Here is a 12,240-nt window from a genome sequence, read left to right on the forward strand (position 1 = left end):
TTTGTGACCACCTAGAGGGGTGGGATAGGGAGGGTGGGAGGGAGGGAGACCCAAGAGGGAGGGGATATGGGAACATATGTATATGTATAACTGATTCACTTTGTTATAAAGCAGAAACTAACACACCATTGTAAAGCAATTATACTCCAATAAAGATGTTAAAATTAAAAAAATTTTAAAAAAGCGACTGCTGACTCAGGGCAGCGGAGCACAGGGGAGCAGGAAACATGAAAGGTAATCTGAGTCAAGGAGACCACCCCCATTTGCAATTTGGTTGAGGAACATTTGGGCAAATCCTCAAAACCATCCTGAAAAACTGTTCTCATAATTTGTGCTTGGAGAGTGTAAATCAAGAATTGCTAGTACCCGGGATCTACACTCATCCATGGGGAGAGAAGACACACTGTTATTAGGCACCAATGATTTACCTGGTACTCTGGCACCATTCTATGATTTTTGCCTACGTAACCAACTCACTGGACCAGCTGGTTTATTCCTTCCCACCACCCCCCAGCATGACACCCTGGGAAGATCCCTTAACTTTCAGGCCTTACTGATGGGCCTCATTTCCACTTAGTGAAAAAGTGCACTTCAATTAGTCTCTCATCCAGACCAAAGCTTCTCTTGCCCAGGCTTGGGCTAATTGGCAAATTCTGCAAAGCCCCACAGAGGTAGGGTTGCCTGAGTTGATGTGCGAGCCAGAGGTTAGAGCAGAAATCCTGCTCTCAGTGAAGTAGGGACTGTGCATTCCAAGGGCTCTGTGTCCTGCAGGAGTGAGTAAGCGGGACGAGACCAGCCAATGGAGATGTGGCCCCTCACTAGCCATCACTCAGGAAAATGTTCTCTGCAGACCCTTTCAGGCTTCTTTCCCAACTGGGTTTTGTAAAACACTGTCCTGCAAGATGTACCATGAACAATGGCTTTCAGGGACAAGAATATTTTGGAAAAGTTTTACTGAACACAGTAAAACCGATTTCTTTTTGCAAGGTGACTCAGAACTGTGGTTCTCAGGGTGTGGTCCCTGGACCAGCAGCATCAGCATCACCTAGTGCTATGAACTGAATGTTTGTATCCCCTCAAAATGCATATGTTGAAGGCCTAACCCCCAATGTGATGACGTTTGTAGGTGAGGTCTCTGGGAGATAATTAGGTTTCGATGAGGTCATGAGGGTGGGGCCCCCATGGTGGGATTAGTGCCCTTATTAGAAGAGGAAGAAAGACCAGAGCCCCTTCCTTTTCTCTCTGTCACTAGAGACAGGGAGAAGGCAGCCATCTGCAACCCAGGGAATGGGCCTTCACCAGCAATCAGACCTGCAGGAACCTTGATCTGGGGCTTCCCAGACTCCAGAACTGTGAGAAAATAAATGTCTCTTGTCTAAACTGCTGGTCTGTGGTATTTTGTTATAGCAGCCTGAGCTAAGATGTTGAGGAGCTTGCTAGACATGCAAATTCTCAGGCCCCACCCCAGACTCACTGAACAGAAGCTCTGGAGGTGGGGCCTGGCAGCTTGTGTTTCAACAGGCCCTCCAGGTGATTCAGATGGGCTAAGTTTGAGAACCTCTGCCTCAGAGAACTTAATATGCTAATGTGGTGGATAGAATAGTCAGTTTGCTGAATTTTCTGACCTCATTTATTTTATTTTCCTGTTGGGCACCTATGAACATCACCGGGAACAAAAAATCTCAGAAGACACATGGTGTGAGATTCATTCAGTTCATTCAGCACAGGTTGATTGAGCGCCCATTATGTCCCAGGCACTTCTGGGCCCTGGGAATGCTACAGTGAACAAAACAGGAAGATTTCCGCCAGTGTTTCCCAGGGTCCACCATATGCCACCGTCTCCCACCCCCCCACTCCCCGCATCCCTCCTCCCCGACCCTGAAGCTTTCCTGCCTCTGATCACACATTTCTCCCAGCTTCCCCCATTAAGCATTAGGACTCCCTTGCCCCCCAAAACAAAAAGCCTCTCAAGCCTGCCCAGCTTTTTCACTCCTCCCTGGTTTTGGTTTCCGGGACGTGCCATGGAATTCATCTGCAGACATTTTCCTCCTGAATTTCCTGAACAGCTGACATCTGTCAGGGCCCTGGGCCTCCGATCTGAGCCTTGGAGGCACGGCCTGCCTGTTGTAGGTTGTAAGCAACCATGTACAGAGTGAGTTCAATATTTTAACAGGCCGGAAGCACATGTCTTCAACTAGACAGTTAGGAAAGAGACTGTTTCTCCTCTGGTGCTCTTTCCCTGATTGTAATCAACTGCACAAAGACCAAGCAGATCGCTCGGCTCGAGAAAGGGGGTTGAAATCGAGTCACTTTAGGATGGGGTTGAGATGTTTAGAATCTCATCTTGTGGGTGCAGCCCCCTCCCGCAGAAGACTGTGAGCTTCTCGAGGTATGGTATAAGGGAAATGATGGCCATTTGACAATTACTGAACGAATGAATGATTACAGTAAAAGCCAGCAACAGTGGAATTGGTTCCTCTAGAAAAGGGTGACAACCCTAATCTTGGATTCCAGCCTCTAGAACTGTGAAAAATAAATGTCTGTTTTTTTTAATTAAAAAAAAAAAAGAAAGAAAAGGGTGACAAGAGTCCAGCTCAGGAAGCTGGAGCATGGTCATCAGATGAGCCCATATGTGTGTCAAACACTTGGAATTCTGGCAACCTCACCAGGCTGGCAGTGCAGCTCTCACATGGAGAGCTCTGGAAGGTGGGAGCCTCATGGGGTAAAGGAAGGAGGGTGAAAGTTGTCAGATATGGGTGAGTCCCAGTATGACTCTGGCCAGGGAAGGGTCCATGCCTATTGCTCAGCCCTCCCCGCAGCCTCTGGCTTTGATGCCCATCCTGGGGCATCAGCACATCCTTGCAGTCCCACTGAGAGGCAGTGGTTCTGGAGTGAGCCAGCTGGGAGGAAATTTCCCCTCTGCCCTCTTACCTGGACTTGGACCTGGGGCGAGTGTCTTAAACTTGCTGAGCGCCAGTTTCTTTATTTGTGCAACGGATAGAACACCCATGTTGCAGGAAGATTTGATTATGTATTCAATGGATATTTATTGAGAGCAGTTATGGGTCAGGAATTATTCTAGGTGTTGAGTATAAAAAGTGAGGAAAAATAGACGCAGTTCCTTCCCTAAGGGAATAGGCAGAAAATAAAATGCTCACATAAATAAATGTAACATTATATCTGAAAGAAATACTATGGAGGGGAGGTACCAGGTGCCATATGAGCCCATAATTGGGAGGTTTACCTAGTTATGGAGCCCGGAAGTGATGGTGAAGGAAAGGAGGCAGGTGAGGGGGCCAATGGGGCTAAGAATGTTCAAGGCAGAGCGAACCGTGCCGGCGGTGGCCCTGTGGCTGGAGCACAGAGGGTGAGGGGACAGCTCGTGACAGGGTGGGCAGAGAACCTGGCAGAGCAGGTGTCATGGGAGCATCAGTCTCTGCCCTTCTCCCCCAAACTCCCTGCCCCCAGGAGCCTTCCTGTCTCCTCAGACCGGGCTCTGCGCTGCCCCAAACCTGTGGAGGTGCCCATTCCCCACGAGGTGCTCACCCCTCAGCCCGACCCTAGAGAGGGGCTGTAGCGTGTTCAACGCTGACGCTCTGGAATCAGGCCTCGCGGGTTCAAATTCTCATTTGACCACTTCCTGGCTATGGGAGAGCGAAATGTGACAGGACGAGCAAGCCACGCCCCCTCTCTATGCCTCAGTTTCTTCATCTAGAAGATGGAAATGAGGACAATAGTAACCAGCTTATGAGTACTGCATTTATAGGACTTAGTACCTATGAAACACTTAGAACAGCGCCTGACATAGTGAGTGCTTAAGAAAAGTAGGGGTTCTGGTTGCTGTTTGCCTGCCCCTCATTACCGTCAGCCGCTTCCATTGTTCCTGGCATGAGCCCTGCCCTCCCCGCATGTGGTCCAGGACGTGCCCAGCCCTCATTATGCTGCCTCTCTCCCCACCATGCCACCCAGGCTATTCTGTGCCAGCCCACACCATCACCGCCCACCTCCACCCTCCCAAGTCCCTCTCAGCACTCAAGGCACATACGTAATCCGGCATATTCTAGTAGCTACAGTGAATTAACTTTAATACTATGCTCTATTTAATCGGATACATCCATTTATCATCTCAACATGTAATCAATATTAAAACTTAGATATTGTACATTACGTTTTTCTTATGAAGTCTTTGCCATCCATTGCGCACGTCACGCTAACAGCACATCTCAGCTCAGACTAGCCACATTTCAAGAGTTTGACAGTCACACGTGGCTGGTGGCTATCTCATTGGTGAGGCCAGTCCTTGACTCTGAGATCTACGAGGGCAAGGACCACGTCTGGCTCCGGGTTCTCGGTAAATGTAGATCGCATGAGGGAAAGCATCAATGGATAGGTGAACAGCTGTCACGTTCTGCCAAGCCCTCTCTGCTCTCCCCTGAGGCCTCTTCCTCTGTTACTGGGCACACAGCCTTTCAGCCATGATAGGGACCAAATCCTGGGTACCAAGTGCCCAATGACTTTTCAAAAAATAAGGTGAGGGGAGCACTTAAAAGACCTGGGAGCCCAGCGAGCGCTATACGGAGAGATGTGCAAAGAAGGAGAGGTGGGTGGCAAAGATTCACACTGTGTCAAGGAGGACAGACCCCATCCTAGGGGGCCCTCAGGCTCCCGCCTTCAGGTAGAGAGGGAGGAATGGATGTCTGTGAGGAGCTGCAGAAGAGCAGGTGGGAGGGTCCTCTGGAGCCTTCGACCAGCCTTCGGGCCCAGAGAGTATCAGGGACTCGTTCAAGGTGAAAGAGCTTGTTAGTGGCAGGGCTGGAGCCCAGAACTCCTGTTTCCTGTCATCAGGTGCCTTTGAATGCTATCTCTTGGCAAAGATGAGAATGAATCATAGGCTCTTTGAAGGGGACCCCAGTATATTAAACAGGTTGCTGAGACACAGCTAACTATTCAGTAATGTATTTGAAGAAAATTAATTTTTCATCCTGCCAGTCAGAATATTGAGGCTGGTTGTCCAGAAATACACAGTCTGACTTCTCCTTGCAAGTTAAAAAAAAAAAAAAAAAAAAAAAGGAGGCATCGCAGTGGATATCTTTAGAGAAACATAATTATAGTTTAGTTGAAATATATCTTGGTGTGAGTGAATAAAACTCCTCTGAATAATTCAAATAAGAAATTCTGCCCCTTTGGAAGATTGAGCTGATCTTGAATGGAATTGGTTAAGGGTTTCCATCTCCAAAGACACAGCATAGGACAAGCCAGCCAGCATGTCCTACATCTCAAATCTTGCCAAGATTTCCTCAGGTATTGGCTCCGTAAACCAGGTGCCACGTGGCTAACCTGTCTCACCTTCGGCCACATGCCCGCCCGGTGTGTATCTGTCAGCTCTCTGGCAGAGTAGCTGAGACAAGTGTGCCTTCCAAATGGAGAGGCTGAATCTCCAGCACAGAGGCTCCACTGTGTGGGCTTCACACACTGATCTTGCTCTGGTGGCCTCTGGAGTGCCTGATTATAATTACAGACTGTCAGTGGGCCTTGGCTGTGAGCATCACATAGCTGGTCCAGAAAAGATCCATCCCTGCCACAAGTGGATCACCTGTTCCCCTCTGCAGAGAGATTTCTGTAGAGAGGCCTATTTGCATTTCACAGGGACCTCCAGGGAAAACATGTGAACAGGTTGCCTCAGCTTGGAATTCCACAGCAAAGAAATTGTGTTCTTTGTTTGAACTACAAGTCAGGCCATTAAGTTTGGAAGAATTTGTGGAAATCTTTAGGGAACAGTTGTGGTTTTAAATCCATTAGCACATCCAAGGTCTTAAGACCAGTCTGTTAGGGAGATTTGCCATGTGGAATTTTCACACCTGGGTTTCAGTCTCATACAAAGCTTTGGGAACAGTTTAGGATCCAGCAATATCTCTTCTCCCTCCCCACTTCCCCTTCTCCCCCCAAAACACCCAAAGAAACACAAAAACCTGCCAGCACCAAGCTTCCCTGGCTTTGGAGAGAAGGTGGGGTGCTCTGACCAGCTCCAAGCCCAGGGGAGTCACTCAGCGTGGACTTCTGAGCGCTGATAGGGTGCAAAGCACCTGCTGGTTCCAAGCTGGGGTCTGACTGTAGATATCAGAAAATACAAATGGGCTTCCACATTAACATAAAGAAGTGTGGCTCATTCATCCTGGCTTCTATCCAAGCTACACTGTTAAGGACCAGGTTTTACAAAGTCTTCAAACAAGACTGGGAAGGTCTAAGTCCACAATTCTGTGTTGGCCTTTGTATTAGGCTGCTAGGGCTGCTAGAGTGAAGGACCACCCACCGGTCTTATAAGACCAAGAACTATTGGTCTTACAGTTCTGTGGGCTAGAAGTCTGAGATCAAGGTGTTGGCAGGGTTGGCCTTCTGAGGGTTCTGGGGGAAGGTCTGCTCCATGCCTAGTGCTGGGTAGCCACGGGCCCTCCTGGGATCACAGATGCATCCCTCTAATCCTCCATCTTCACATGGCCATCTTTTTATAAGGACACCAGTCATATTGGGTTGGGGGCCCACCCTACTCCAGTATGACCTCGTCTTAACTAATTCCATTCACAACAACTTTGCAAATAAGGTCACATTCTGAGGTATTGGAGGTTAGGACTTTAGCATCTGTTTTGGAGGGACCCAGTTCAACCCCTAACAGCCTTCTCTTGTTCCTGCCATGTTCCCAAAGTGCAGGGCTGGGACGTAGAAAGTGCTCCAAGGCTATGCCCAGCATTCCATCCTACCACGCACCATGACAGAAACAGCAAAGTGGCCACATAGGTCACCACTGTGTTTTGGTTTGAGGAACGAAGATTCTTTGAATCCTGTGTAATAATGGTAAATTGTGAGATGTTATAAGTGTTCAGGAAGTACACATAAAAGGAGAATCCCTAATTAAATAATTTAGTCCCATTGAAAAGTCTGCACACTATATTAATTCATTCATTCATCCATTCAATAAATACTCATGCAGCCTGCCATGTGCTAGGCACCCTGCCTCATGTGGAAGAGGCTGAGGTTCTGCTCGGGGAGCCTGGAGCCTTGGCTCTGCCAGGCCATGCATCTGAGGTTCCATCTCTAGTGGTGTGGCAGAAGCGGGCGTGATGCTTAGACTTAAAACCACTTCATAGAGCATTCATTCTTATGCTTGAGTGTGAGTAAGGTAATAAGACATATATGTAAATAAAATATTGGTCTCTACTTCTGCTTCCTGACCTAAACATCCTTGTAAATAAGGGTGCTAGGAGAATCTTTTGTTCTAACGTTTAGCCTTTGACCCCAGTTCCTGACACAGAGCTCCTAAGACCTTTGCAATTTCCTAAGTGATAGGAGCATCTGACACCAAGCTCCTAACCCCCTTGGAATCTCCTGTGTGATAGAAATGTCATTTGTTCTAATGAGGTGACATTTGGTGGATGGAGGGCAGTCACCAAAAGGGCCAAGCCATGATGGGAAGCTTGGAATTTTCAGTCTTACCCACTATTCTATGGCGAGGGGAGAGGGGAGGAGGGCTGGAAAAAGAGTAATCTATCAAGCCTACATGATGAAACCTCCATAAAAATCCCAGTGGGGTTTGGGGAACTTCCAGGGTGGTGAACACATCTATGTACTGGGAGGGGAACACACCCCAATTTCATGGGGACAGACAATCCTGAGTTTGGGACCCTTCCAGACCTCACCCTGTGTATCTTTTCATCTTGCTGTTCATCTGTGTTCTTTATCTGTCTATTTTATTATATAAAACGGATAAACATAAGTAAATGTTCCCCTGAATTCTGTGAGCTGTTCTAGCAAATGATCAACTCCAAGGAAGGGTTCGTGGGAACCCCCGATTTGTAGCTGAGCTAGACAGAAGTGGTGGGTAACCTGGGAACCTACTACTTTCAATCGGCATCTGAAGTGGGAGCCGTCTCCTGTGACTGAGCCCTTAATCTCTGGGATCCGTGCTAACTCCAGTTAGTGTCAGAATTGAATGGAATTGTAGAACACCCAGCTGGTGTTGGACAAAATTGCTTGGTGTGGAAAAGAATAAAAAAACACATCTGGTGTCAGAAGAGTTATGAGTGTGGTATAGTGTGAGAGTTAAGGAAAAGCACACAGGAGAATTTGTCCTACATACACCGAGGCTCTAAGGGAGTTTCTGAATTTATGAGGTAAGCGGAGGGTGGTGCTGAGGAGAGGGAGGGAAGGCCAAGGCCAAGGCCAAGCTCTCCCAGGTCCTCATGGACTGCGGGCTGCCTTGCCTCTCCTGTGGCTCTTCCTCAGAGATCCTGATGAAGGTGACTCTACCAGGATGCCGTGTATGACCTTGGTCCTCAGTCCCTGTGTGAGGGGGAGGTTCTCCTTATGAACCTGCTATTATAGCTGGGTCATGAAAAGCTTTTTCCCTTTGTTCCAAGCTCTTGAATAAACTTTTCTTTTTCTTTTTTAGGAACTTCCTTAATAAGTTGCATTTCTCACAAAAGCCTGGGAGACAGACACCCAGGATTTAAGTCACCCCCAACTGGTAGGCAGACTAATGGCCCCCAAAGATGTCTCTACCCTAATCCCTGAAATCTGTGACTGTGTTCCCTTACTTGGCAAAGGGGCTCTTCAGAAGTGATTAAGTGAAGGATTTTGAGATGAGGAATTCGCCTGGATGATCTGGCTCATTTGAGATCCATGTAATCTCAAGGGTCCTTATAAGTGAGCAGGAGGCAGAAGAGTCAGAGGTGATGTGAGGAAGCAGAGGCTGGTGTGGTGTGAGTGCTGACTTTGAAGGAGGAAGGGGCCCTGAGCCGAAGAATGTGGGCAGCCTCCAGAAGCTGGAAAGGGCAAGGAACACCATTCTCCCCTAGGGCTCCCAGAAAGAACACAGCCCTTCCAACACCATGATTTTAGTCCCGATTTCAGACATCTGACCTCCAAACTGTAAGATAAATTTGTGTTGTTTGAAGCTATAAGTGTGTGGCAACTTGTACAATAACAATAGGAAACAAACACACCCATCTTACCCAACTCATAATCCCTGCTTCTCCAAACACACTGTTGTCTTTTGGTTCTAGGCTCCATTCTGCACCCTACTTCCATTGCTTGCCCCTCCTTCTCCTACTTCTCCCACCCTGATTGGCCCACCCAGGCCAGCTCCTACCCCTCCACACCCTACTCTCCACACTGCTCTCCACCTCTCCACCCCAGCCCCAAATCCTTCACTGATGTCAGGCGCAGTTGCTCTGACCCCTGAATGCCCTCAGTATCTTCAGGAGGGTTCCTCACTATGTGTAACCTATGGCCACTTTATATAAACAAACAAACAAGAATCCCATCTACCTAAAGACATTTAAATGGGTGAGGCTGGCCACACACAACATAGCTGGAGAACTACCCAATCTCCCCAAAGCCAGGTTTCCCCACCAACTAAATGCTGTTTAATAGGGGCTTGTTTTCCTAAAATGCTAACGGTCTTTGCATTCAGAGGTATGGAATTAGTTGGCCTTGGTTCCAGGCAGTGCTAAGCCTGAACGATGTGCTCTTCAAAAATCTCTGAAATGTCTCCCCAGGGAAAGGCACCCTTAAGAGAAAGCTCCCACTTCATCTTCCTGTGATACCCACTCATCAGTGGTACTGTGAGTACTGACCTCTCTCATCTGCTCTGTGCCACTCACTGGGCTAAGAACTTAGCACGCATTGCCTTAATCAGTTCTTCCAACAACTCTTGGAGGTGGTAGTACTATTTTCCCCATTTTACAGATCCACAGAGGCTAAATAACTTGCCCAAGGTCTCACAGTGAGTCTGTGTCCAGAGCCTGGCTGGAAAGCCTTGCTGAGCAAAGTGTGAGCCATCCATAGGCAGCAGCACCTGATAGCAGCACAGGTGTCCCCAGGGAGCTGGTTGGAAACTAGAATCTCAGACCCCAACCCGACCCTCTGAATCAGAATCTGCGTTCTAACAAGATCTCCAGGTGAATTTGCAGTGAATTTGCACAGTGTGTCTGGTAAGGGTTCCTGCAGTTCAAGTGGAAGTAGGCACTGTAGGAGGCTGGAGGGCCTTGGGAGAGGAGGTGAGGCCTCTGGAAGCATTTCATTGCATCCCGAAGCATTGAGCTGCAGGGTGTCCCTCAGGCTGGGCAGGGGAGGCCCACTCCTACAGGTTTGCTGGAGGATGGCCTGCAAAGAGTGTTAGAATGTCAGAGGGGTGGGGACGGCTCTTGCAAACACCCCTGTCCAGACCACATCTTCAGTCCCTTAGCCTAAGGAGGAAGGGATGGCAATTCAGGGGAGCTAGCTAGTCACAAGGAGAGAGGGAGAATAGAAGAAAGCTGGGGCGGGGAAGGAGGGATGGGTTGCTTTGGGGAGGAGGTGTCTCATTCACCAGATGTGTGGAGTGCAGGGCCAGCTTTCTCAACAGACTCACTCCATTAAGCAGGGTCCGGGGGGGCCTCCCCTCTCCCCAACACTCACCTAGAAGTGAGAGGAACCAGGCTGGTACTCAGTCACTATCATGACTGCCTTTAAACCCATTCATTTAGATCTCTTTTTTTTTTTTTTTTTTTTTTGCGGTATGCGGGCCTCTCACTGCTGTGGCCTCTCCCATTGTGGAGCACGGGCTCCGGACGCGCAGGCTCAGCGGCCATGACTCACGGGCCTAGCTGCTCCGCGGGTATGCGGGCCTCTCACTGCTGTGGCCTCTCCCATTGTGGAGCACGGGCTCCGGACGCGCAGGCTCAGCGGCCATGGCTCACGGGCCTAGCTGCTCCGCGGCATATGGGATCTTCCCGGACCGGGGCACGAACCCGTGTCCCCTGCATCGGCAGGCGGATTCTCAACCACTGCGCCACCAGGGAAGCCCCTCATTTATTTATTTATACCCACCTCATTCCTTCTGAGATTTAGGATTAATTTGTATTAATAATAGATACTTAATAACCATAATTAATGGTGATGGCCCTCATCATCTTCCAGTAATGAAATAATACCTTATTATTTTCAAAGTACCCATCATATTATCCCACATTCTCCTCACAGTCCCTGGGAGGATGAATGGATGGGTGTTTATGCACTCAACAAATGAGAAAAGTACATGCTTGAGAAGTAAGGTGATTTCATCAGAGGCAGCTTATGGAGTGGGCAGGGGGTCTCCTGATTTCAGATGGCCTTGCTTCCTTAGTATTTTCTCCAACCCACTAAACCCACATGAAAGCCAAACCAGCAGTAACAACACAACACTAGTCCTATGCAGGCAGAAAAAGAGAGCACACCCCCCGACTCTGATTCAGGAACACTTTCCCCAGTTCGACATGATCTGAGCACAAGCCACATACGAGATTCATGACTGCAGACTCCTGCTTGACGGGTTTGCTTTGGTTCCATGGTGGGATTGCCTGAAACTATTAGAAAGTTTCTCTCTCCCTCACAGATCGGAGTGTATTCCTAATTTTCAAATATGCTTTTCTTTCTTTCTTTTTCTTTTTTAATTCATGAATCTTAGTTTATTTTTTTTTATAGAGCAGGTCCTTATTAGTCATCAATTTTATACATATCAGTGTATACATGTCAATCCCAATTGCCCAATTCATCACACCCCCACCCCTACCTCCCCACAGCTTTCCCCCCTTGGTGTCCATACGTTTGTTCTCTACATCTGTGTCTCAATTTCTGTCCTGCAAAACAGTTCATCTGTACCATTTTTCTAGGTTTCACATATATGCGTTAATATACGATATTTGTTTTTCTCTTTCTGACTTACTTCACTCTGTAGAAGCAAGTCTACAGTCTCTAGATCCATCCATGTCTCTACAAATGACCCAATTTTGTTCCTTTTTATGACTGAGTAATATTCCATTGTATATATGTACCACATCTTCTTTATCCATTCGTCTGTCGATGGGCACTTAGGTTGCTTCCATGACCTAGCTATTGTAAGTAGTGCTGCAATGAACACTGGGGTGCATGTGTCTTTTTGAATTATGGTTTTCTCTGGGTATATGCCCAGTAGTGGGATTGCTGGGTCATCTGCTAATTCTATTTTTAGTTTTTTAAGGAACCTCCATACTGTTCTCCATAGTGGTTGTATCAATTTACATTCCCACCAACAGTGAAAGAGGTTTCCCTTTTCTCCACACCCTCTCCAGCATTTGCTGTTTGTAAATTTTCTGATGATGCCCATTCTAACTGGTGTGAGGTGATATCTCATTGTAGTTTTGATTTGCATTTCTCTAATAATTAGTGATGTTGAGCAGCTTTCCATGC

At 47.8% G+C, this 12,240-nt stretch overlaps 1 protein-coding gene across 2 annotated transcripts in view; it reads right to left on the reverse strand.

Moving 5' to 3' along the window:
- Positions 1-12,240, reverse strand: part of CLSTN2 (calsyntenin 2) — a 675,719-nt gene that overhangs the window by 44,543 nt on the left and 618,936 nt on the right. The window lies entirely within an intron of this gene.

Source organism: Physeter macrocephalus, chromosome 1 (assembly GCF_002837175.3).
Source record: "Physeter macrocephalus isolate SW-GA chromosome 1, ASM283717v5, whole genome shotgun sequence".
NCBI classification, from domain to species: Eukaryota; Metazoa; Chordata; class Mammalia; order Artiodactyla; family Physeteridae; genus Physeter; species Physeter macrocephalus.